This window comes from Saimiri boliviensis, chromosome 1 (assembly GCF_048565385.1).
Source record: "Saimiri boliviensis isolate mSaiBol1 chromosome 1, mSaiBol1.pri, whole genome shotgun sequence".
NCBI lineage: Eukaryota > Metazoa > Chordata > Mammalia > Primates > Cebidae > Saimiri > Saimiri boliviensis.
In genome coordinates, this window is record NC_133449.1 from 91,690,306 (window position 1) to 91,716,738 (window position 26,433).

Here is a 26,433-nt window from a genome sequence, read left to right on the forward strand (position 1 = left end):
TATTCTCATTTGACGGAGCCTTCCAGAGCTCCTCCAGGGAGGCAGTGGAAGCTGTTCTCTCCTCTGGGATCCTACTGAACTTCAGACAAATCTATTATGTTCACTTGCCATATTGTGTGTTGTTTATATGTTGGGTGGTCTTCCTCACTGAAATGTGAGCTCTTCAAGCCTGAAAAACAGTAGGTATCTAAGAAATGCTTCTTTTTTTTTTTTTTTTTTGGTAGAGACCGGCTTTCACCATGTTGACCAGGATGGTCTCGATCTCTTGACCTGGTGATCCACCCACCTCGGCCTCCCAAAGTGCTGGGATTATAGGCATGAGCCACCATGCCAGGCCTAAGAAATGCTTCTTGAATGGTTGAACTAAGTTCAGAAACTTCATAGAAACATGAAAGTGTTAATAAAATTTTAAAAGTATCTTACAAATTGTGATTTTTCTCACTAATGTATATACACACCCATATATACTGAAATTCACTCCCCTGCCCACTCTCCAAAATAAGTCCTCGGTTTAGTGACGGAGTTTGCTGGTGAACGCAGCTGGCTTCGTATAAAGAATCGCACCTTGGTGAATTTTTAAGAATGTAAAGTCTGACTTTCAGCTTCTGAAACTGAGCAATCAGTGTTGTCAGCACACCTAAGGTACATCCGCCACTCAAGCATCCTCATTAGCTTTCATAAGTAATGTGTTCTCTCCTAGGTACAGGTCAAATGAAAATCTAAGTTATAATCAGAAGGTTGTCTGGTGTGTCTGAATTAATAAAAATAGTTACATGGTCTAAATACCCAGAGATTATGACAGCCAGATTCACCTGGTGGCAAAGCTGGCAAATTGGTGGCAAAGCTGGCAGCAGGAGCTGGTACTCAGGCCTTAGGGCCATGCTGCCTGGTCCCCAGGCCTAACTTCCAGCTTCACTTCTGTGACTGCCCATATGCCTGCTGCTTCCATATTCACCGGGCCTTTCAGATGGTCATGTCCTTTCTTTACACACACATTCAGAGCCACTCCATCCCCTTTAGGAGACTCCTGTTTGAGTTTGAAGTTTCACTCTCAGAGGATAATATGACTTCTTTTCTTTCCAAGTTGCTCTTGGGTTCCTCACTGTAGTCAAGTATGGTTCATAATACACAGATATAACGAACCTGGTTATAAAGATTAACACTATACTGGCTGGGAGATGTGGCCCATGCCTGTAATCCCAGCACTTTGGGAGGCTGAGGCCGGTGGATCATCAGACATAAGGTGTTCCACACCAACCTGGCCAACATGGTAAAACCGGTCTCTACTAATTATGCAAAAATTAGTTGGGTATGGTGGCACACGCCTGTAATCCCAACTACTCTGGAGGCTGAGGCAGGAGAATCGCTTTAACTTGGGAGGCGGAGGTTGCAGTGAGCCGAGATCCTACCACTGCACTCCAGTCTAGCAACAAGACCAAAATTCCGTCCAAAAAAATTGTATGGCATTCTCTAAGTGGGGCATCACTAGGTCCAATCACTGACACATTCTTCTGCTTGTGTTTCTGCTAATATGAAGCCATGTGCTCAGCATGTAGTAGGTACTTGGCAGAAGATATTTTTGGAATAAATAAAAAGGAAAATGGGAACAGCATAAGATGTTAAAAAAATAAATTTCAGTAAGTTTCAAAATATGGAATTTAAAAAAATTTTATCAAAAAAAGATATTTTGAGTGAGCTCTTTATTTAGCTTGACATACACAGGTTTCCAAGATGCAAGTGACAGAAACTACCACCTTGGGTTAATTTTAAGCAGAAAAGATGTTTAGTAAATGATATTTTAATGCTCACAGACTCTGTAGGATTAACAAAGAACCCAGCTTGTAACAACATCTTGCCCAGCGGGGGAAGTCTGCCCCCAGCCCTGCACCTCTGGACAGAGTGTACCACATGGACCAACGCTGGGTGCTGGGCTGCCCTGTTCACACAGGGTTCCACTGCTGCCGCTAAACAATGGGTGTCATGGGTGCTGTTACAACCATGCTCTCCAGAAATGATTCCAGGCAGTTTCTATTTCTTTGCATCAGTCCAGTGCAGTTGCACCTGACAGCCAGAGCCCAAGGCAATTCCGGTGCCTCACCTGCAGCTGCAGAGGAGGCTAGGAAGGCAGGCATCTGGCCCTTCCAGATTCTCAAGAGGTAGCAAGCTTCAGTACCCTGTTCAGACTCACAAGGTGGGGACTCACCAGACAACCGGATTCCAAAGAAAAAGAAACCATGTGGCATTAACCCCTGCCCCATCAAATCTTTCCTGCAGGTAAACTGCTCTTACCTGGCAGAGATCAAATTTCAGACTACTAAGTGCTCTGCATAGTTCAGATACGGCCTTACTGTCTGTCCAGCAGATTCTACTCCTGCTGGTTCCCTGATCCTCCTTCATCCAAACCAGAGGAGCAGGGGTAGTGGGGGCAGTCTTAAGACAACGTTCTGGTGCTCTTCCAGTACAGAAAGAAAAGAAGCTAACTAATGCTAACAAGAAACCCATCTTGAGGAAGGCAGATGAGGAGCAAGTTAAGACTTCTTTTAATATGATTAGAATATGTTAATATTCAGTCATTTCTATTAGAACAAAATTTAATTGGAGAGGCTAAGGATAAAAGATGTGAATGGAATTAACGATTTAAAATTTGAAAATGTTAATGTTTTTTTTTTTTTTGAGACGAAGTTTCGCTCTTGTTACCCAGGCTGGAGTGCAATGGCGCGATCTCAGCTCACTGCAACCTCCGCCTCCTGGGTTCAGGCAATTCTCCTGCCTCAGCCTCCTGAGTAGCTGGGATTACAGGCACATGCCACCATGCCCAGCCAATTTTTTGTATTTTTGGTAGAGATGGGGTTTCACCATGTTGACCAGGATGGTCTCGATCTCTTGACCTCGTGATCCACCCGCCTTGGCCTCCCAAAGTGCTGGGATTACAGGCTTGAGCCACCGCGCCCGGCCGAAAATGTTAATGTTTTCAAAAATTGTTACCACTCCTCTTTGGCAGGAATCATCAAACTTCTATAAAAGGACAGACAGCAAATATCTTAGGCCTTGCAGGCTATATACAGTTTTTGTGATGACTAGTCAACCCTGCCCTCGTGGTTCAAAAGCAGCCACAAACATTAAGTAAATGTGGCTGTGTCCCAAGAAAACTTTATTTATGGACACTGAAATTTGAATTTGATATAATTTCTACATCATCCTTTTATTTTTTTGTCAACCACTGAAGGTCAAAATGTTCTTAGCTCATAGGATGTAAAAAAAAAATATATATATATATATATATATATATATATATATAAAGGAGGCCAGAATAAAACTAGAAATAAATAAGAAGAGGAATTTTGAAAACTATGTAAATATATGGAAATTAAACAATATGCTCCTGAATGACCATTGGGCCAATGAAGAAATTTATTGAAACAAATGATAATGGAAATGTAACATAGCAAAACCTGTGAGATACAGGAAAAGCAGTACTAACAGGAAGGTTTATTGCTCTAAATGTCTACATTAACCGCAAAAAACCCTTCAAATAAGTAATTGAACAATGCATTTTTTTTTCCTTTATAAACCACTTAACATATATTTATTTACTCTTATACACAGACTTACGCAAGAAAAACAAAATGGTAAATTTAAGAGTTCAGACTTCTTTTTTTTTTTTTTTTTTTTTTTTGAGACGGAGTTTCGCTCTTGTTACCCAGGCTGGAGTGCAACGGCGCGATCTCGGCTCACCACAACCTCCACCTCCCGGGTTCAAGCAATTCTCCTGCCTCAGCCTCCTGAGTAGCTGGGATTACAGGCACGCACCACCATGCCCAGCTAATTTTTTGTATTTTTAGTAGAGACGGGGTTTCACCTTGACCAAGATGGTCTCGATCTCTTGATCCACCCGCCTCGGCCTCCCAAAGTGCTGGGATTACAGGCTTGAGCCACCACGCCCGACCCAAGAGTTCAGACTTCTTAGACAGGACTTGACTTCTGGGCTTCCGCGAGATGTGGAAACTTTTTTAGAAGAGTTTTTGCTTTCTTTTTCTCTAAATTTTCCTTCCGTGCTTTGATGCGGGCTCGTTTCTCACGTTCCAATCTGAGAAAACAGTCCACATACGGCATTGCGAAGAATCGTTTCCTATTGTATCTTTTATTTAGGTGCCAAGGTAAAGGCCACGGCTTGAACTTGTGCCAGATGACTCTTCCAAAGATGTCTCTTCTCCAAGCACCAGGTCGAGCTCTTTCTTGACCAGTCTGAAGAAGTCTTACGGCGTCTTCTCTTTCCTGGACAACGGTATCTACAGCATCCATGGACTCTATTACCTTCTCCAGCCGCTCTGGACTTGGCATTGGCAATATCTGCCGCTTGGCCTCCTGCTGTAGGGTTAGGAGCATGTTCCTTTCCTTGAGTAAGACATACCAAAGTTTATGTAAATCTTCATTACTTTTGTTCCTTAGTTGCTGACGGGTCCATGCTGCTCCAGATTTTACTTTTTCTTGCCCCCAGTTTTTTGGGTCATCAAAAAATTCTTCTAGTCCTTTCCTTGACAATGTGGTATGAAGTAATCTATACTAGTGAAAGGATGTCACATTTGGTGTACTTTTAGGCAGCAAACTAAGAAAAAACCCTGTGCAGGCAGGGACCTGCGGAGTTAGCAACGACGCGGACGCCTTCAGAGCGGCTGAGACTCTCCTGCAAATAAGCGCCAGACCGGCAGCAGCCATGTTTTCGCCTAACTCCTGAACAATGCATCTTAAAGAACTGGAAAGGCAAGAGCAAACCAAACCCAAAATTAATAATAGTAGAAAAAAAGTAACAAAGATCAGAATAGAAGTAAATGAAATTGAAATGAACAAAAAGATCAATAAAATAAAAGCTAATTTTTTGAAAAGTTAAACAAAATTGATAAACCTTTAGTTAGAGAAAAAGAGAGGACCCAAATAAATAAAATCAGAGCTGAAAAGGAGGCCAGGCATGGTGGCTCACCCCTGTAATCCCAGCACTTTGGGAGGCCAAGGCAGGTGGATCATTTGAAGTCAGGAGTTTGAGACCAGCCTGGCCAACATTGTGAAACCCCATCTCTACTAAAAACACAAAAATTAGCCAGGTGTGGTGGCAGACACCTGAGGTCAGGAGTTCGAGACCAGCTTGACCAAGCTACAAAAAAAAAAAAAAGAAAGAAAGAAAGAAAAAGAAAGAAAAAAAAAATTAGCTGGGCATGGTGGCAACACGCTTACAATCCCAGCTACTCAAGGCTGGGAAGGGTAGTGGTGAGATGGGAAGTAGGGAGGGAATGGTAAATGGGTACAAAAAGTTAGACAGAATGAATAAGACCTAGTATTTGACAGCACAACAGGGTGACTATAGCCAATAATAATTTAATTGGACATTTAAAACTAAAAGAATATAGGCCGGGCGCAGTGGCTAAAGCCTGCAATCCCAGCACTTTGGGAGGCCGAGGCGGATGGATCACGAGGTCAAGAGATCGAGACCATCCTGGTCAACAAGGTGAAACCCCATCTCTACTAAAAATACAAAAAATTAGCTGGGCATGGTGGCGCGTGCCTGTGATCCCAGCTACTCAGGAGGCTGAGGCAGGAGAATTGCCTGAACCCGGGAGGCGGAGGTTGCGGTGAGCCGAGATCGCGCCATTGCACTCCAGCCTGGGTAATGAGCGAAACTCCGCCTAAAAAAATAAATAAATAAAATAAAAAAATAAAACTAAAAGAATATAATCAGATTGTTTGTAACATGAAGAATAAATGCTTGAGGGGTTAGATACACCCTCAATAAAATAAACAAACAGAAACAGGAGGTAGATTGGCCCACAGACTGAAGTTTAGAGACTCCTGCTCAACAGGAAGAGCTCAATACTGTATCTGGCAAACTTAAACAAAATATCACTACTACAGAGCCTTGAGAAAACAGATTTTTTCTTTATAAGATGCTAACTCCTTAAACGAAATAGCGGACACCACAATTCCTGAAGGAGTACTTTAAAGATCCACACAACCATAGCTTTTTGAAAGGACCAGGGCTATGTTTACAATGAAAGGAGAAATAGACACAGCTTCCATGATGCCTGAACTGGCTTAAATGACAGAAAAAATGAATAGTGTCTGATTGGCACACATTGCCTGGCCAGGGCCTCACTCCCACACTCCCTCTGTTTTCCCAATAGGATTCCCCCCTCTCCAAATGGCTAGTATCTAACCATCAGGGCTTAATCCTAAGTAAAATACTGAACTAGCTGTTTCGTCCTTAGTGGCCTGCTATCTGCAAAGCTATCCATCTGTCTGCCCTACCTTCAACCTTTCCTTTCAAATATAGTACTAATCAATCTTTCCTTCCTCTAGTCTATACGAAGTCACAAGTTCATGTCAATTAAAGCTGTAGCAACAACAAAAAGTCTGATTAACTTAAACTAAATAAAATGTTAATGATTGAAACTATAGCTCCCCACAAAACATCTTCACTTGATAGTTACCTTCAATATTTTGACTGGCAACATAGAAGTTTCAACCACAGTGAGAGAGATTTTTGAGCAGAAAGAGCTTTCTATGCCCCTCAAATCACATCTAAGACATACCAGGTGACAAAAATTCATTTATAAACTAAACAGTTTAATAAAGTAGACATTTTAGTTTGCTATGAACTGATGATATACTGGCAAACTTACCAGATGGAGGGCTTTGAGCCAGCTACTTATGTATCAGGTCCTAATCTATAACGCGGCACACCCTGCAGTTGTAAGAATGAGGGGTAAAGTTCGTAAGCCACCCAGTGCACAGCCAACGACACAGTGGGTGCTCATAATTGGTAGCTATTCCCAGGATAAGGGTAAACAAGGATATATCAGAAAATGTTCAGAATTCATCTGTAGAACATGTGGGAGAAGGCTTTAAAATAATAGCATTTCTGCTTGTATTATAAATAAGGGAAAAGGAGAAAAGAGAAACATGCACAAAGAGATTTTTTTTTTAGTTGTGCAGGGAGAGACAGTCTGTGTGTGTGCCTGTCTCTGTCTCTGTCTCTCTCTCTCTCTCTCTCTGTCTCTCTCTCTCACACACACACACACACACACACACACACACACACGAACATACAATGGTAACTCGCCAGAAAGAACTTGACCTGGTGTATGCTAGAAAACATCACCCTCTAGTGACAGCTAGGAATTCGCTGCTTATTCAATTGGCAAGAATTCACAACATTTAAACTCTTCTATCCAAAAAAAGACTTTTAAAAAGTCTTCAGAAAAGCAATCATCATTACAATCACGTGTTGCTGTGGTGGGGCCAGGAACATGAATTCCTTGAAGTTGTACAAAAACTTTCTATGCATGTGCCTTTGCGCATTTTTTCTATGAAGGTCATAAGTGTTAGAGTCTCAAAGTGGTCTGTGAGTTAAAAAAAAAAAAAAAAAAAAAAGGTCAAATTAAGATGTTTCAACCAGGCACAGTGACTCACATCTGTAATCCCAGCACTTTTGGAGGCTGAGGCAGGCAGATCACCTGAGGTCAGGAGTTCGAGATCAGCCTGACCAACAAGGAGAAACCCTGCCTCTACTAAAAATACAAAAATTACCTGGGTGTGGTGGCACATGCCTATAATCCCAGCTTCTCAGGAGGCTAAGGCAGGAGAATCATTTGAACCCAGGAGATTGCTGTGAGTGGGCAACAAAAGCGAAACTCTGTCCTCCCCCGACCCAAAAAAAAAAGCTTGATATGGAAATTAATGAACCTATGAATAGGCAGAAGTACTTGAAGTGCCTATTTCCACAACATGCCCTTTCTTTATGTATACTCCTAATGGGGAATATAAAATCTGAGACCTAACTGAATTCCATTGATTTGTTCTGTAAATCATTTCACATTTATGTTAATCTTTCTAAAAGTGTGTTCCCATTTTCCCCACCTCTTATTTTAAAAATGTTGTCATCACATATATCATCAGGCTCCTGAGCCACTCTCTGGCTTTTCTATCCCTTCCACAACTATAGTGTGACCTCCAGCTCATCTTCCACAGACCCTTCCATTTCCTCTTTTGTAAATCAAAGACCGCATATGCTTATTTACCTCATACTCTTTTATAAGAATTACAAATTAATTGTTATTAATACTAATGGTATTAATTATGATTAATTAGAAATAAGCTGAGAAAGATAAAGTATTATACAAATGTTGGCTGCTGAATGTCTACTGGGACACTGGAAGTCAAAACAGTATCAGGTCTTTCTATTTCTGTGGTAGAATGCCAAAGCCTGGACACACATTCTTTCAGTAGTTTTAGGTCACTTCTGCAAGTGAATACTAGGAGACTGTGCCTTACTCCTGATCTTTGCTCTCAGGGAGCTACTCCAGCTTAAGCCTTCCACCTACCAGAGATAACCTCAGGTTTTCCTCAACCCTCCAGATTCTATTTGACATTTTATTATAGGTAGCAACTTCTCGTGTACTTAGTACTATTGAACTGTTGAGTTTAAAAATGATTAAGATAGTAGATTTCATGTGTTTTTTACCACAATAAAAAAAATAAGGCTCCAAATGAGCTACAAAATGAGGGCCCTAAAAGATTATAAAGGACTCTGTAAGGACGGTTGCCTTGCCAGGAGCTCGGATACACTCACCCATCTCTGCGCTCGAAACCTACGTCACATCTCTGTGCCCAGAACTTATCTCAGGAGCACATGCTCTCCTGGAAGGATCCGGTTAATGTAACGCTAGCCAGATCTTGCATTAGGGAAATCCTACCCAACAATCTACCTACCAATAGCAGCTTGCCCCATCTACGTCCCGCTCCCCCATAACCAATCAGAGCACCCTGCTCCTCCTCGCTGGCTATAGCTATAAAAACCCTACGCCTCAGGCCCCCCTTTCCCGGACCACAGAACCTTACCCGGGAGCTGAATAAATTGGAATTTAATTGTTCTTATACTGGCCTCAGTTTTCTCATTTTAAACTCGGCAATAACCCTTACAGTCTCTATTTCTAATCCTTTTCACTTTTCAGATAAAGGAACAGAATTAAAGTCCCATAGCTGAGACCCAAGGGCAGGACCTGGGGGATTCACTGATTCCTCGTACATAGTTGACTACAAAACAACCACTAAATAAAACTAGTATAATGGGAAAAACTGAAGAAAGTGGTTAAGTGGGACAAAGACAACAAAGTGGGCAGAATCACAAGAAGAAAGAAGACCAAGGGAAAATTTCAAGAACATTTGTTAAAGTAAGAAAGCATGGAGGAAACGACTGAATATTTTATAAATAGAAGATGGTCCCTGTTTTGCTGGAATAGCAATCTGAAACCATCATTTATCTTGCTCCGGGTGGAGCTGAGGTCTGGGAATTCCCATATAAGGTAGTTTGTTCAGGCTTACTTCCTCAAGTAGACATCATACCTCTCCATCCAAAAAAGGCACTGGAAGAAAAGATTCTTTGGGAACGACATCCATACATATATGAAAGGCTGTGGTTTCCACTCCTAATGGTTAGTAGATTTGCCAAGACAGCCTCCTCCCAACCCTCGCCCAAATATGGTTCAGCATCTAGCAGTCAACACCACAGAGCCTTCCTGTGGTCTCAACTGGCAGTGGCGATAAAGGTCGGCATGATCTTACTGCTCTCCACAAATAGCCCAATAATGTCCTCTCATGATATGGTCACATTCTTTCCTTTTAAGAGCAGCCCTGCTATTATGTATGGTACCTTCCTTCCAAAGAGCTTTCCATTCTCAGGTGAAGCTGCTTTCTCGACCGACAATAATTTCTCTCAATGGCTTCAAGGCAGGGCCTCTACCTTCGATTTTTTTTTTTTTTTTTAGAATGAGTCTCTCTACCTTTTTCTTAGAGCTATGCTTGTCCACTTTAGTAGCCAGTAGCCACACGCAGCAACTTGAAATGTGGCTAGTCTGAATTCAGATGGATTTTAAATATAAAGTACACAGTGGAATCTCTTGGTAATTTTACAATGCTGATGACATGATATGTATACAGCTTGGACATGATGATAGTTTGATATACTGGGTTAAATTAAATGTATTATTAAAATTAATCGTCCTTATCTCTTTTTGCCTGTTGTAAACGGCTACTAGAAAATCTTAAACTACATACGGGGCTCACATTACATTTCTATAGGATAGCACCATTATCGATAATATAATAAACCCTGTTTACTGAATAAAGACATGTAGCCCAAAAGACTTTCAGGACTCTGCCCAAACTCAGTAGAAAGAAACCCTGGAATCCCTTCATTTCAAACCATCTCTTAACAGCCAGGTAACTTTCTTCATTTGCAGGTAAGATTCTTCATCTAGAATATAGACAAAATAAACCCCTCTCACAGATTGGTAAGGACTGAGAACACAAAGAAAGCATTTTAGCATTCAGCAACACACAGTATGTTCTCAGTAAATGTCACTTCCCTTTCTGTGGGTGCATTCAGTAGTGGTTTAGTCATCTTGGGGTTAGTCATGGAATGTCTGGATTCCAATCCTCTTTGTTCCTTCTCCATTCTAATCACTTCCACAGAATTCACCACAACTTACCAGTCAGGGATGTGTGGCAAACTTCCTAAACAAAAGCTACCCTTCCCCACAGCTGCATTTTTTTATTCCTACCACTTGTCGACCATATCCTTCTCACCTCTTCTCTGGTGGTCCATGCACTAATAAATTATTAAAATTAATCTCAAAATTCTGGTTGCTGCTCATTTTCTCATTAGGACTGTTACCAGTAGCTCATTGCTACTGCTTGAATTTAAAGGGAGCTTTGTTACTATTCTAGCTATTTCATGTGTGAACACTTCCTTCCCCTCAAGTGCATAGATATCCTTTACTTACCACTAGGGTCTCACCAGATATGTAATGACGGAAGGATTCTACAATGGTCCTAGAAATAAGTAAAATAAAACCGATGTTGACTTAATTATTGACCAGGCCAATCAGGATTACGGGAATGAAAAGTACCTTTTATGACTAAAAAATCACATCTGACTTGTCACTCTGGTGTTTATTTCTGGCTATTTTGTCTGTGGAAAATTCACTTTATTATTTCTTTCCAGCTGTTGCTAGCAGTGTGCTGGGCTGGCAGCCCTGACAGTTGAATTCCCCCCACAGATGATGCTATTTTCTCATTCCCCACCCAACCTTTCCCAAATATGTGGCACTTTTTAGTATTATACAGTTGCTAATTGTTCTGAAAATCTGGCTTAAATTAAAATTTATTGTAAATTGATGTAATCTAGCATCTGGATGTCATTCTGCCTCTATGTCCCTTTTCACAAAGACAGCAACTCCAGGTCTGGGTAGGCTTGAGAGTGGGGAAGAAGGAGTAAGTCCCGCAGACTTCTTCCCCAGCATTCCTTTTTAGAAGGCAAGGGGTGAGAAGTAAAGAATTAGTGAGGGAAAGAAAAGGCAGTAGAGGCCGGGCCCGGTGGCTCAGGCCTGTAATCCTAGCACTTTGGGAGGCAGAGGCGGGTGGATCACGAGGTCAAGAGATCGAGACCATCTTGGTCAACATGGTGAAACCCTATCTCTACTAAAAATACAAAAAATTAGCTGGGCATGGTGGCGCGCGCCTGTAGTTCCAGCTACTCAGGAGGCTGAGGCAGGAGAATTGCCTGAATCCAGGAGGACGAGGTTGCGGTGAGCCGGGATCACGCCCTTGCACTCCAGCCTGGGTAACAAGAGCAAAACTCTGTCTCAAAAAAAAAAAAAAAAAAAAAAAGGCAGTAGAAGGGGAGAAGATTTAAGAAGGAAAAAGCAAAAGAAAGAGAAGAATGGCTTTCTTCACAGCAGCAGTCAGACTGTGGGAGGCTTGGATGAGGTTTGCAAATGTTTGGAAGTATAGAAAAACCATGAGATTACCAGACACTAAAGTGAATTTGGTTGTTTTCAACCCTGAACTCTAGTAGTTCTGGATCTTAAAGGAGATATGCATAAATGATGCAGAGTAAACTAAAAAGCAAAGGCCAAGAATAATTGGCAGTCCTCAAAAAGTTAAACATAGAATTACCACATGGACCCAGCAATTCCAGTTCTGGGTATATATCCGAAAGAAATGAAAACCAGGATGCAAACAGATATGTGTATAGCCATGTTCACAGCAGCATTATTCACAATAGTCAAGGTATGGAAACAACCCAAGTGTCCTTCACAGGTGAATGTTATATATATTTTACTATTATTACAATACAAAGAGGAACATTTGTTGGCCATCTAGGTCCCACCAAATATCAAGCTAGGATCCTTTTGTATACACTATCTCAATTAGTCCTCACTACTTACAGATTAAATACTATTGCCATTTACAGATAAGGAATCTGCAAATCAGGTATTAAATAACTGGTTCAAAATCACACACATGGCAGAAGTAAAATTTAAACACGGTCTTTCAACTATACCACAGTATTTCAAGGATAAACAGGCTCATGAATAAAGAACAAGTGAGAAAAGTATATGCTCCTTGTGGTCTGAAACTGTTAAATAAGTGACAAGAAAGATTATAAACAGCTGAACCCAAAGACCTAGGTAGTCTAAATGTGCTCCCAGGCTGCAAACAAACTTTCTTTTAGCATAGTACATTTTAAACCCTATAAATACACTGCTAACGAAGTCTCTGCCTCTTCTCCCCACCGCCCTTCCACAAAATTGGCAAGTTAATTTTTCAATTTTTCATATTCTATATGTCCTAACCCAAACTATCATCTGGGCTGATAAAGCATCCTTCTCTCCCAATAATTTTACCATATATTTGTGGCTACATTCAGGGTATAAAATACCTCCCCACATGCCACTTCACTAAATTTAATCAAGCACTCTAGAAGACATCAACATTTCATTTTGTAACTATTCTGACAAACTGTGCTTCAAAAGTGACACACTGACTCAGAGCCAAAACACTGCTCCTATATACCTCTTTCTACTGAGACTAATGGGTCAATCAACATATTGCTAACTTTTGGGCAAGACTCAATTTAAAATCACTGTAAGTCTCTGTATTAAAAAAAACAAAACTAGGCTGGGCACGGTGGCTCACACCTGTAACCCCAGCACTTTGGGAGGCAGGTGGATCACCTGAGGCTGAGGCAAGTGGATCATTTGAGGTCAGGAGTTCAAGACTAGCCTAGCCAACATGGTGAAACCCTGTCTCTACTAAAAATACAAAAATTAACTGGGCATGGTGGTACATGCCTGTAATCCCAGCTATTCGGGAGGCAGAAGCAGGAGAATTGCTTGAACCCATGAGGTGGAGATTGTAGTGATGCAGTGAGCAAAGATCGCGCCACTGCACTTCAGCGTGGACGACAGAGTGAGACTCCATCTCAAAAACAAAAACAAAAACAAAAAAACCTAAAACATTTAAAAAATTTCCTTTAAAGGGCCAAGCATGGTGGCTCAAGCCTGCAATCTCAGCACTTTGGGAGGCTGAGGCAGGAGGATCTCTTGAGACCAAGATAAGCCTGGGCAACATAGTGAGACTGTGTTTTTACAAAAATTTAAAAAATTAGCCAGGCATGGTGGTGTGTGCCTGTAGTCCCAGGTATCTGAGAGGCTGGGACAAGAGAATCGCTTGAGCCCAGGAGGTCAAGGCTGCACTAAGCCATGATCACGCCACTGCACTCCAGCCTGAGTGACAAGAGCAAGATCTTGTCAATTAATTAATCAATCAATCAATCTTTTTTTTTTTTTAACGTTTCATTGAAGGCTTCCTCTTTTCTCTCAGAACTCTCGGAACTGCTGACATCAAGAAACTATCAATGAGACTTCAGACTCCTTCCCACCCCTCTGACAAGGCCCAGGTTCAGGCCCCACAACATCATTTGCTCAGTCCTTTGCTACAGGATGTTCATACATCTGGACTTACCAACAGAAACCACTTCTCAGTCATCTTTGTGTCCCCAGAACCTAACACAGTGCTTAGCATGGGCAAACACAAATGTCAACTGAATGAAGGACCCATTGACACACCCTTTTGTATGGTTTTACTATCTTGCTTTTTAGTCCTTCTAATCCATTCTCTACACTGTAATATTAGCAAATCACTTCACGGTAACATCATAGTTGCTGCCCTAATGTCCCCAAACTTAACACTACATTCAAGACCAATACTCCACATACACCCTTCCTTCCAGCCATTCATATCCTTCAAACATTCCAGTACAGATCATTTTTGAATTTCATTGAATCAACACTTGTTTATTGAGCATTTACAGCTCTGGGCACTGGGAATACAGAGGTGAACATTGGAAACAAAGCCCCTGCTTTAACAAATCTTCCAGGCTAATGGGGAAAACACAGCATAGAAAGGAACAGGGCAGGGCATAGATCCAGACAGATGCAAAGGTAATGGAGCCTTCTGAACAGAGAAGTAACATTGACCTGCAAACCTTTGCTCAAGCTGTTGCCAACTCTGCCTAGAACAAGACTCTATTCCATCATTTGTCAAATTCTTCAAAGCCCAACTCAAAAGTCATTACCTCCATGGTGCCATCTCTTAGAATTACAGAGGGATACCCCCTCTTTTTGGTTAGCCTCAAAAACTTGACACTACTTGTGATGGCCTGATGTTTAGTTATTTTTGATATATTTTTAAAACACCACCAAGTATGCTCATTCAGAATATTTCATTCTATTTTCATTCTATCAGCTGTGCACAGTGCCTTGTTGTTTGCAAACTAAAGTTATGTACCCTTTTTATCAACTGAAAGACCAAATTAAAATGATCATCCTCTTTTTAACGTTTTCTTTCCTATCCTGAAAAACACTTCTGTTCTCCTGTTCATTATAACTATTCCATATTTCCTGATTATGTGTGTGAATGTATACATATACACATGTGTACTTACACAGGACATATATCTATATAAGAGAATTCCCTTACACATGCAATCAGTGTCTCTTTCACTGTTATCATGTTCTTGAAGATTAACTGTAAAATCAATGCTTTGGCAAATACATTGAAATCTCTAAGAAGTCCACTGTGTAAGGCAAGTCACGTAGTAAAGTAAGATTATTTTGCGGGTAAATAATGACCCCTTAATAAATGTTTTCCAAATGTAGGTTTGAGGCATTAGAGTTCCTTTAAGAATGGCCTGCTGGGGGAAATTCCACCCAACAGCAGCAGAATACATATTCTTCTCAAGTGCACATGGAACATTCTCCAGGACAAGTCAAGAAGACTGATACTATATCAGGTGCCTTTTCTGACCACAATGGTATGAAACTAGAATAGTTTCTATAATAACAGGAGGACATGGAAAATTAACAAATATGTGGAAGTTAAACAATATGCTACTAAACAACTACTGAGTCCAAGAAAAAATTAAAGGGCAAATTAAGAAGAAATTAAAGGAGAAATATAAAAATACCTTATGACAAATGAAAATGGAAACACAACATACCAAAATTTATGGGATGCAGCAAAAGTTGTACTAACAAGGAAGTTTACAGCAATAGACACTTACATCAAAAAAGATCTCAAATAACAGCCTAATATTACACCTCAAGGAACTAGAAAAAGAAGAAACTAAGCCCAATGTTAGCAGAAATAAGGAAATAACAAAGATCAGAACAGAAATAAATGAAAAAAAGAGACTAGAAAAACAATAGAATCAATGAAACGAAGAGTCGGTCAACAGGTACAAAATTAGTTCACTAGAAGAGTAAGTTCTGGTGATCTACTGTACAGCAAAGTGATTATGGTTAATAATACTATATTGTATATCTCAAAATAGCTCAAGAGAGGATTTTAAATGTTGTCACCACAAAAAAGCGGTAAATATTTGAGGTGCTTGATAGTCTAATTACCCTGATTTGATCATTGTACAATGTACATATGAACCCAAACATCACATTGTACACCATAAATAAATGTGTCAATTAAAAATAAAACTTAAAAAAAGAATGACCAGCAGTTGTTTTTTGTTTTTGTTTTTTTAACAGAGTTCACGTTAATGAATAAGAGTAACTCCATATTTATAGCTGCTTTCTTCTTACCATGGCAGGACAAAAGTTCACTAAACATACTGTTACATTTCCCCCGGCAAAGACCCTAGGCAGCAGAAGTAATGTTTAAAAAATTTAATGTAATAAAATGCCAAAAGCATTACTAAGGTCTTTTATAGTAGAAGGCTCTGCAGGACATAAACTAGACATAAACTGTATGACACTAAATACTGATTCTCAATTGTTGTTTTAAAATTTGTTTTGCAAACAAAAGGCATAGTTTCTCTTCCACACCCACCCTACTTTGAAACCAATAAAACAAAAAAGTTTTCACATATTTCAGTAATTAAATACACATCTACAAGATTTAAGAACCATAATCATAACCTCTGCAGCAGGGAGAAAATTTTAATCAGCATAGCTAAAGGTTACTACAACTCACCCAAGACCCCTTCTGCATAGAGAGTTTCAACAAACATCCTTTAGATTTGCTTTTTAAGTAACTGAGAAAGACAGCTCATAAGGAAAACAACTCCATAAATACAATACCCTGTGTTTGGCTGATTTAGGCGATCACATCCATTTCTTCTCTTAAACTTCTCTCAAACTTCCACTCCTCCACCTTACACACACAGGCCCAGGTCTGCAAACCTAACACTCTAACTGAGGCACCTCTAGATCCCCTTCTCTTAATTTAATAGTAAAGAACCCTCCTCCTGGCCCCTACTCTTATTTAACTTACTTATCAGGGCTTGGGAGGCCAGTTTCACATCACTGTGAGTTATCTTTGAAAGCTCCTATTTCCTAAACTGTATAGAACTTCCTCATCTTAGCTTTGTCTCCATTGTCTTGAACTATATTTGAGCCAATGAAACCAAGTTGAGGTTTTTTTCCCTGTATTTAGTCACATCATGTGACATGGCGTGTTACAAGATAACCCCACTGTTCTGAAGCAACAGGACAACACCCCTAAATGTCATAACTCATATCCTGTTAAGTTACTTTATATACTTCATGAAGTTAAGAAATTCACCCAAAAACTTATTCAAAGCACATATAACATGCCAACAAATATTTAGAAAAAGGAATAATGATCAGCATGGAAAGAGGTAACTTTAAACAAATGACAGATTCTGGTCCTCTGGATCTCTACAATATCTACATGTTTAAATTAATGGAGCTTCCTTACGTGTCCTTGAATGCTACTTTGGGGTCAAGCAGCTACTTTACATTACATCTTCCGGTGGCAAGGTGCAAGCCAGCTTAGAGACGGGCACGTCAGGCTCTGGCTGCCAGAGCAGCGAAAACTATTTTTTCCGTCCCAGATACCCCTGACAAACACAATGCAGAGAAGAAGCATCGAGGCCACACAGAGCCGACTGAGTCACCTCCTGGGACTCCTCAGCGCCAAGTTTCCACTGAAGAATAAGGGGATCTTTAGTTGAAGCTAAAAAAAACCTTGAGAGCAATTAATTCAGCCTTCCCGTTTCATGAATGAAGGCGTCCTTGTCTGGATTCACTGAAAATACAGTAAGAAAACTCCTTTACCCAATTACTTTGTTATAGAGCAATCATTTTTAGGATGATAATAGCATTTCTAGGTATTAGGGCCTGAGGTTAATCTTTAAAAACAAGAAAATGGCCAGGCACAGTGGCTTACAATTAATTGCCTGCAATCTCAGTGGTTTGGGAGGCCAAAGTGGTAGGATCTTGAGGCCAGGAGTTCGAGAGCTGACTAGGTAACACAGGGAGGCCTGGTCTCTAAAAAACAAACACACAAACAAAATACAACAACAAAACCTCAAAAAACCCCAAGAAAACAACTCATCACCTTTGCTTGCTATCCAACAGAGACTGGGTACTAGCCACTTTCAGGGCTAGTAACAAGCTATAACCCGAGGGCACCTTGGTGGTTGACTATTTACAGTGAAGTGTTTAGTGCTTGAAAGCGTGAAAGAGCACATCCAAGATAAGCTAAACGCAGAGGGAGTTCTAAAACTCAGGGTTCTGCCCAGCACTCCTGGAGGAACCTCACAGGCTTCACCTTCATGTACTCTGAAATCCAACCATCAGAGCTGGTTTGGGAGCTCTCATACAATATTAAATGCAGTAAAATTCTAGCCAGAATGTTTTTCTGACTTTGATTTATTTACTTGATTTTGGGAGGTGGGAGAGGAAGGCAGATGGAAGCTGGAAGTGAAAAGGCTGCTTGCGAGTGGGAAGCAGTTCTCTCCCGCGTTCCCAGCAGGGACAGTACTATGTCATGGAGATAAACCCTGGGAAGCAGCCGCGATCTCTCTTGGGAGGAGGAAAAGAGAATGTAAGTCTTCTGAGCTACAGCTCCAAAATACAAATTTCCCTCTAAAAAGGCAGCTCATGATGCTGCAGTTAAAATCTAAAGGAAGGAAACTGGATGTTTTTCTGTGCCCCAGCAGAATATCCTAGGCAGACTGGCATTGTCATTAACTTCTTTACTCAAGGATGGGTCCCATCAACCCTCTTCTTGAAGCCATGCACCACTCTCACTAAGGACTATGTTACCATTCTTGAGAGTCTTCCTGTAATCGACCTCATCAATTTCTTCTCTCAGTAGATATTACTTCTTCATGAAGAAAACAGATCATCGGGAAGGTTTTCAACTACCTCCACCCAAATACTTACTCTTCGGGCCTTCAGTCCCAACAAGGTCTGTTCAATGTCAGTCCATAAACTTACATCCAGACAGCCACCTTCCTTCTTTGTGGGCCCTTTCCCACGAAGAGTTCGTAAACAGGCTCCAGTTTCTGCTACATTAAAATGAGTCTATCTTGAGTCACTCTCCAGCTACCATCATACTTCTCCCCACTTTTCAGACACCATTTTCTAAAAGTCGTCTCAACTCTTATTTACTCATCAACTTACTACAATCTGGAAACATCTCTTGTTGTTTTTTGCTTTTGAGACAGAGTCTCACTCTATCGCCCAGGCTGGAGTGCAGTGGTGCGATCTTGGCTCACTGTAACCTCTGCCACCCAGGTTCAAGCAATTCTCCTGCCTCAGCCTCCTGAGTAGCTGAAATTACAGGCGCCTGCCACCATGTCTGGCTAATTTTTATATTTTCAGTAGAGATGGGGTTTCATCATCTTGGCCAGGCTGGTCTTGAACTTTTGACCTCATGATTCACCTGCCTCGGCCTCCCAAAGTGCTGGGATTATAGGCGTGAGCCACTGCACCCAACCTGTTTTTTATTTTTTGAAACGAGTCTCACTCTGTCACCAGGCTGGAGTTCAGTGGTGCGATCTTGGCTCACTACAACCTCTGACTCCCAGGTTCAAGTGTCTTTCTTGCCTCAGCTTCCTGAGGAGCTAGGACTATAGGCATATGCCATCACACCCAGATAATTTTTGTATTTTTAGCAGAGATGGGGTTTTACCATGTTGGCCAGGATGGTCTCTATCTCCTGGCCTCATGATCCGCCCGCCTCAGCCTCCCATAGTGCTGAGATTACAAGCATGAGCCACTGTGCTCAGCCTGGAAACATCTCTTACAGTCACAGTCAGCTCTTAAAAGCCAAATCCAGAAGACATTTTTCCGTCCTTATCTTACATTTGGCATTTTTAAACGCTGCTTACCCCCGGAATTTTCTGTTCCCTTGGCTTCCAGACCATCATACCTTTATCCCTCTCATCATCCCATCACTGTCTCCTTTGCAGGAGCCTCTGCCTCCGCCTGCCTGGAGGTATGGCAACTCTCCAGCCTTACCTTGGCTCTCTGCTCCTCTCATTGTGCACATTGTCCCTGATGACTTCAACATTCTTCAGGGCTCAACTACTCCCTTCCTTTTAGGGGCACCGGCTGGACCTTCTTGAACTTCACAATCATACACTGAATTGTCTGCTGATGTCTCCATATAGACATCTTCACAGTCAGCTCAAACTCATGTGGCCTAAAATAAACTCCCCTCCCCATCATGCCTAAATCGAATTCTTCTTCTTAATGTGTCTGCTCTCAGGTATGGCAACATTATCCAACCAGGCAACAAGCTAGGAATCTCCTAGTCGTCTCTGGCTTCTTATCTTCAGTCACCCACTGCTGCTAACTTTGATCCTGGGTAGCTCTCAAACTTGTCCCTCTGCCTCACCTCACTCCTATTTTCTCCCACTGCAGTCCAGCTTTCATTGTTACTCACTTGGTCTGCTGCTATAGCCTCCTAAGTTGAGTCCCTGTCTCCAGCCTGGTCCTCTTCAATCAAATACAACAGACACAGCCAGCAAGTGGTCTCTCTAAGGAACCTGCTATCATTACCCTGCTTAAACTCTCTACTGCACTCAGGACACAGTCAACACCTCTTAAGGTAACATACAAAACCCTACATCACTTGGTCCATCTTTTTTCTGAGATAGAGTCGTGCTCTGTTGCCTGGGGTGGAGACCAGTGGATCAGTTTGGACTCACTGCAGTCTCCGTTTCTTGGGTTCAAGTGACTCTCCTGCCTCAACCTCCTAAGTAGCTGGGACAACAGGCATGCGCCACTACACTTGGCTAATTCGTGTATTTTTAGTAGAGACGGGGTTTCGCCATGTTGCCAGGCTGGTCTCAAACTCCTGACCTCAAATGATCTGCCTGCCTTGGCCTCCCATAGAGCTGAGATTACAAGCATGAGCTACTGCTCCAGGCCCTACCTGGTCCCATCTACGTCCTCAAACCCTCATCCCTGGAAACTTCCTACCACTCACTTTACATAGCCTAAGAGGGACATACACACACCACACAGGCCCCCATCTCCATGCTCTGCTCACGCTGACCTTGGCTGGGAAGGGCTTCCCTTCGCTAATGCTCACATTCTCAAACAATTCAGAAAACCTGCCCATACCTTCCCAGTCCACTCTCCTGCCCGAATCCCGCACTCCTCCTCAGCGATCCTGTTATGCCTTCTCATTTATTCTGTGAGGATCATTTTATGAGCTCCTTTTTTTAACCTCATGGAGGGCAGGGTCTAGATTCCTACTCATCTTTATGCCCCTGGGGCCTCTACCTATCAGACACACTAGACATTTAATAAAGTTCAGCTAACTTGAGTGCCACAGGAGGGCCACTGTTATTCCTTACCTCTGATGAGGAACGGGAAGCTCAGAATGAGGTTACATGGCTTTAAAAGTCACCCAAGGAAAAGTCTAGGAGGGGAACCTAGAAAGCAAAAGCACACCAGCTAAAATAAGTCTTCTTCTTGATAGCAGGCCTCTCAAAGCATGGTGGGAACAAGGAACATGCTTATGTTTTTCCTCTGCTACCCTACGCCTGACAAGGTGTTAACCAGTGCATAGAAAATGCTTAGCAAACACGGGTTGGCTCGCTATGATTATGGAGTGATCACTTTCATTTATAGACTGGGCAAGAGTGGGTTTGCTTCTCTCCAGCAGATGGAGCTATGATCCTGTGTTATCTCCAGCTATGGTCTGGGAACCTTAAGAGAAGAAACAGCCTTTTTCATCCATCCCTTGCCATGCTTCTTTTTGTCCCTTATTAGTCTCATATAGAAACAGAAACAACAGCTGGGTGGCTCACGCCAGTAATCCTAGTATTATGGGAGGCCGATGTGGGCAGATCACTTGTGAGGAGTTCAAGACCAGCCTGGTCAACATAGCAAAACCCCATCTTTACTTAAAAAAATTAGCCGGGAGTGTTGGCATGCACCTGTGATCCTGGTAACCCAGGAGGCCGAGGCAGGAGAATCACTTGAACCTGGGAGGTTGCAGTGAGCCAAGATCACACCACAGCACTCCAGCCTGAGTGACAGAGTGAGACTCTGTCTCAAAAAAAAAAAAAAAGAAAAAGAAAAAAAGAAACAGCAACAACAAAATAAGAGGACAGAATACTCTGGACATAGATCTTTTTAAAAATTTGTTCAATGCCCAGTATACTTGCTTATCTTTTCTTCCTGAGACTTAAAAAAAAAAAAAATCAGTGATAATTTCACCCGACTTGATTTAACAAATCTGTCCAGTGCTACTCAGTGTCTTTACCTTTATATAATCTTCATAGGTCCTTGTTATAAAAGACATTTATAACCCAAAAGGTTCATCATATTCATCTCTACGTATATACCCTATGTCACTTGGGAAAACAATTAGTTTAGTTTACTAACCATCTCTCATTTAAAAACAAAACCCTTTGAACCAGGCGTGGTGGCTCATGCCTGTGGTCCCAGCACTTCGGGAGGCTGAGGTGGGTGGATCATCTGAGGTCAGGAGTTTGAGACCAGCCTGGCCAACATGGTGAGACCCTATCTCTACTTAAAAAAACACAAATATCAGCCAGGTATGGTAGTGCACCCCTGTAAGATTCTCAGCTACTCAGGAGGCTGAGGCAGGAGAATCACTTGAATGCAAGAGGCAGAGGTTTACAGTGAGCCATGATCTCCCCACTGCACTCCAGCCTGGGCAACAAGAGTGAAACTCCCTCTCAAAAAAACAAAAAAACCCACAAAACCCCTTGTAATATATTCTAACCATTGTCTTAAAGGATTTGAGCTTCTAAATAGAATATAAAAGAACAATTGGTGTGGTGGCTGAAACCTGTAATCCCAGCACTTTGGGAAGCAGAGGCGGGTGGATAAGGATGGGAGTTCAAGACCAGCCTGACCAATATGGAGAAACCCCGTCTATACTAATAATACAAAAATTAGCTGGGTGTGGTGGCACATGCCTGTAATCCCAGCTACTCAGGATGCTGAGGCAGGGGAATTGTTTGAACCCGGGAGTTGTTGTCATGGTGAGCTGAGATCATGCCATTGCACTTTAGCCTGGGCAAGAAAACTCTGTCTCAAAAAAAAAAAATTAAGGGCAAAATATTGACAGGTGGTAAAGTTAATACCACCTATGAAAGTCGGCCGGGCGCGGTGGCTCAAGCCTGTAATCCCAGCAATTTGGGAGGCCGAGGTGGGTGGATCACGAGGTCAAGAGATTGAGACCATCCTGGTCAACATGGTGAAACCCCATCTCTACTAAAAATACTAGAAATTAGCTGGGCATGGTGGCGTGTGCCTGTAATCCCAGCTACTCAGGAGGCTGAGGCAGGAGAATTGCCTGAACCCAGGAGGCGGAGGTTGCGGTGAGCCGAGATCGCGCCATTGCACTCCAGCCTGGGCAACAAGAGCGAAACTCCGTCTCAAAAAAAAAAAAACAAAAAAAAACAAAAAAAAAAAACAAACAAACAAAAAAAAAAAAAGAAAAAAAAAAAGAAAGTAAAGCACGAAGTCCCAAGCAAATTTCATTCTTCACTCAATTTACAATTTCATGGCATTCCCAGAAAACTTGGTGCTTATTGAAACTGTTAAAAAGTACTTCATGATGGCATCTTTTTTTGTTGTTGAGACAAGGTCTTGTTCTATCCCCCATGCTGGAGGTGCCCCCATGCCCAGGCAGTGGTGTGATCTCACTGCAACCTCTGCCCCGGAGTTCAAGCAATCCTCCCACCTTAGCCTCCCAAATAGTTGGGACTGCAGGCGCATGCCACCACACCTGGCTAATTTTTGTATTTTTAGTAGAAATGGGGTTTTCTCATGTTGGCCAGGCTGGTCTTGAACTCCTGGGCTCAAGTGATCCACCCACACTGGCCTCCCAATATGCTGGGATTACAGGTGTGAGCCACTGTGCCCAACCAACGATATCTGAAATAGATATCAACTAAACCTGATGATATCAACCTAAACACAGTTAGGTTCTATGTTTATAATTATACAAAGGTGTTTTATTTCTTACGTTTTTAACCACAACAAAGTAATGTGGATGCATACTTCATGACATTCAGTATCTTTGGCCTTATCCCTTTTAGTGCCCATGGTACCCTTTCTCCCAAACCACTGGGATAAACTAAAATGTCCCACAAGTTCCCATGTGGCTCCTTAGGGAACAGTTCCAGATCCCACTGAGGATGACAAACCCAGAGGATTTCTGAGGCCATTAAGCATTAATGCCAAAAGTACTCACTAAAGTACCTAAGGGAACCACTTGTCGGGGTTTAACTTAACTCATTAATATACAACACTGAATACTATCAAAATTAAAGCACTGTAACTAAATTCATTTATAAGCTTTACATTTTAATCAAGGAAGTCCCCAATTTGAAAATATTTTCAAATTCTATGTCAAGAAACCAGTGTCATCATATAACAAGACTCTTTTTTTTTGAAATGGAGTTTCACTCTTGTCGCCCAGGCTGGAGTGCAATGACACAATCTCAGCCTACTACAACCCCTGCCTCCCAGGTTGAAGTGATTCTCCTGCCTCAGCCTCCCAAGTAGCTAGGATTACAGGCATGTGCCACTACGTCCGGCTAATTTTGTATTTTTAGTAGAGACAGGGTTTCACCATGTTGGTCAGGCTGGTCTCGAACTGCTGACTTCAGGTAATCTGCCCCGCCTCAGCCTCCCAAAGTGCTGGGATTACAAGCATGAGCCTCTGAGGGGCCTATAGCAAGCCTCTTCTAACCATAATAACATCTAAGAAAGAGCCTTAAATAGCAGAACTTAGTCCTAAAAGCCCCTAAGCTCTGGGGGCCTTTCTGAGTTTGGGAAAGCTACTATAAAAGAAAAATATAAGGCACAATACAATTTTAAAGAGTTTATTTGAATAAGAAGCAATTCATGAATTGGGGAACACCAAATCAAAAAAGTTTTAGTGTTCCAATGACAAAACATCAGAGACATTTACTGGGAAATGCAGAAGCAAAATAAAAAAACTGTCTGATTGATTTGCAATTACAGAATTGCCATTTTTTAAGTAGCTTGTTGGAAAGCCCCTAGTCACTTAGTCATGTTAGTTGGCAGCTTGTGACTGACTGGGGTTAAGTGCTACTTCTAACATAAACATTTATCAAAATGACTGTACTTGTTCTGCTTATGTTTGCAATTTAAGCGGCATATAAGGCCTAACTGGTTTTGTGTGCTCAGAGATTCCTCAGGCCTGGTCTTCATTTTAACTTCCTTTATCAATACTCATTCCCATACCCACTCAGACCCGAACCTGCCTAATGTAGGTGAGTGGAAGGAAGCATGTTGGAAATTCCCAAGGTAATACTGTGGGAACATTCTGGCAGCTCAGGGACACAAAAAGAGGGAAACAAGCTTGGCAGAGGCCACTATGCTGAAGTGAGAGGGCCCTGGTGGCAGAGCTAGAATCCCACAAGTAATTTAATGAGGAAGCACTGTTCATACCTAATTGTTCTTACATTAAATGTGGTCTGCTTAGATACTCCAATTCAGTACTTCATAACTGAAAGAAAGCCCATTCCCCTCCTGAAACTCTTTTTCCTCCATGCAAGGGACCACTTTGCACCTAATGGTTCTAGTCCAAGCCATAAATGTGAAAGTCATCCTCAGCAACTTAATCATCCTCACAAATTTCCAAATGTCCAGCTACGAAGTCCTTTCTTCTCTACTTCTTAACTGTCTCTGAATCTACTTACTTCTTTATATCTCTACCGGCTGCACATACTTCTGGCACTATCACCTCTTATGTGGATTAATGCAACAGCCTTCTAACTGGCCTCTGAATGTCCACTCTTTCCTAATCACTGCTCCCAAACCACCTCTTCTCTGAGCTACCATAACACAGCCTTCTGGGTGGTCATATCATCCACATGAGTACCCATGTCGTCCACTCTCTGTTTCAGCTAAGAGATCTAGCTGTCCTGACCACCTAACAGTCATCTAACTTGACTAAGCATGGTACTTGTTCCTACACTCTGGTCACAATAACTGGTCCTGGTCCATCTGGACAATGGAATTGAACTAAGTTAATCATATTCTGTTTCTCAAAGACTAAAAATTTGAGCAGAGACTAACAACCTGCAGTTAGAGGAAGTCAACTAAGAGCACTGCTCTATAAAGAAATCCCACAAGTTCTGCAGAGATACCAGGAAAGCCCTAGTTGTTTGCCCTCCTCAGAGACCTGTAAGTTCAGCCCATTCTTCAATTCTGGGAGCAACCCCACTATTTTTCCAATACATTTTTTTTTTAAAGCTTCTTTTTGCCTGAGTCGATTCTGTTGTTGATAACCAAGAAAACTACAGTTCCAGTAGAAACGGACCTGGGGGCGGGCGCGGTGGCTCAAGCCTGTAATCCCAGCACTTTGGGAGGCCGAGGCGGGTGGATCACGAGGTCAAGAGATCGAGACCATCCTGGTAAACATGTTGAAACCCCGTCTCTACTAAAAATACAAAAAAATTAGCTGGGCATGGCGGCGCGTGCCTGTAATTCCAGCTACTCAGGAGGCTGAGGCAGGAGAATTGCCTGAACCCAGGAGGCGGAGGTTGTGGTGAGCCGAGATCGCGCCATTGCACTCCAGCCTGGGTAACAAGAGCGAAACTCCGTCTCAAAAAAGGAAAAAAAAAAACAAAAAAAACAAACACGTACCTGGTTGTCCCTGCTCCTACCTGGCATCCCCCAGCTCCAGCCCTCACTGCACAGGCTGCAGCCCTGTAGATCTGCCTGTGACATCAACAGCCCTCCTGGCCTG

General features: G+C 42.0%; 1 protein-coding gene and 1 pseudogene across 3 annotated transcripts in view; both read right to left on the reverse strand.

The window, feature by feature from the left end:
- LIMS1 (LIM zinc finger domain containing 1) overlaps nucleotides 1-26,433 on the reverse strand; it is a 148,639-nt gene that overhangs the window by 69,654 nt on the left and 52,552 nt on the right. Inside the window, exon 1 of one of the 3 annotated variants that reach the window (XM_074400322.1) lies at nucleotides 16,681-21,007. The exons of 1 other annotated variant lie outside the window; for it this stretch is intronic. The gene's annotated coding sequence lies outside the window, so the exon portion shown is untranslated. One more of the 3 variants, XM_074400319.1, reaches the window with a different exon arrangement.
- LOC120367383 (large ribosomal subunit protein uL29m pseudogene) lies at nucleotides 199-16,481 on the reverse strand (annotated as a pseudogene).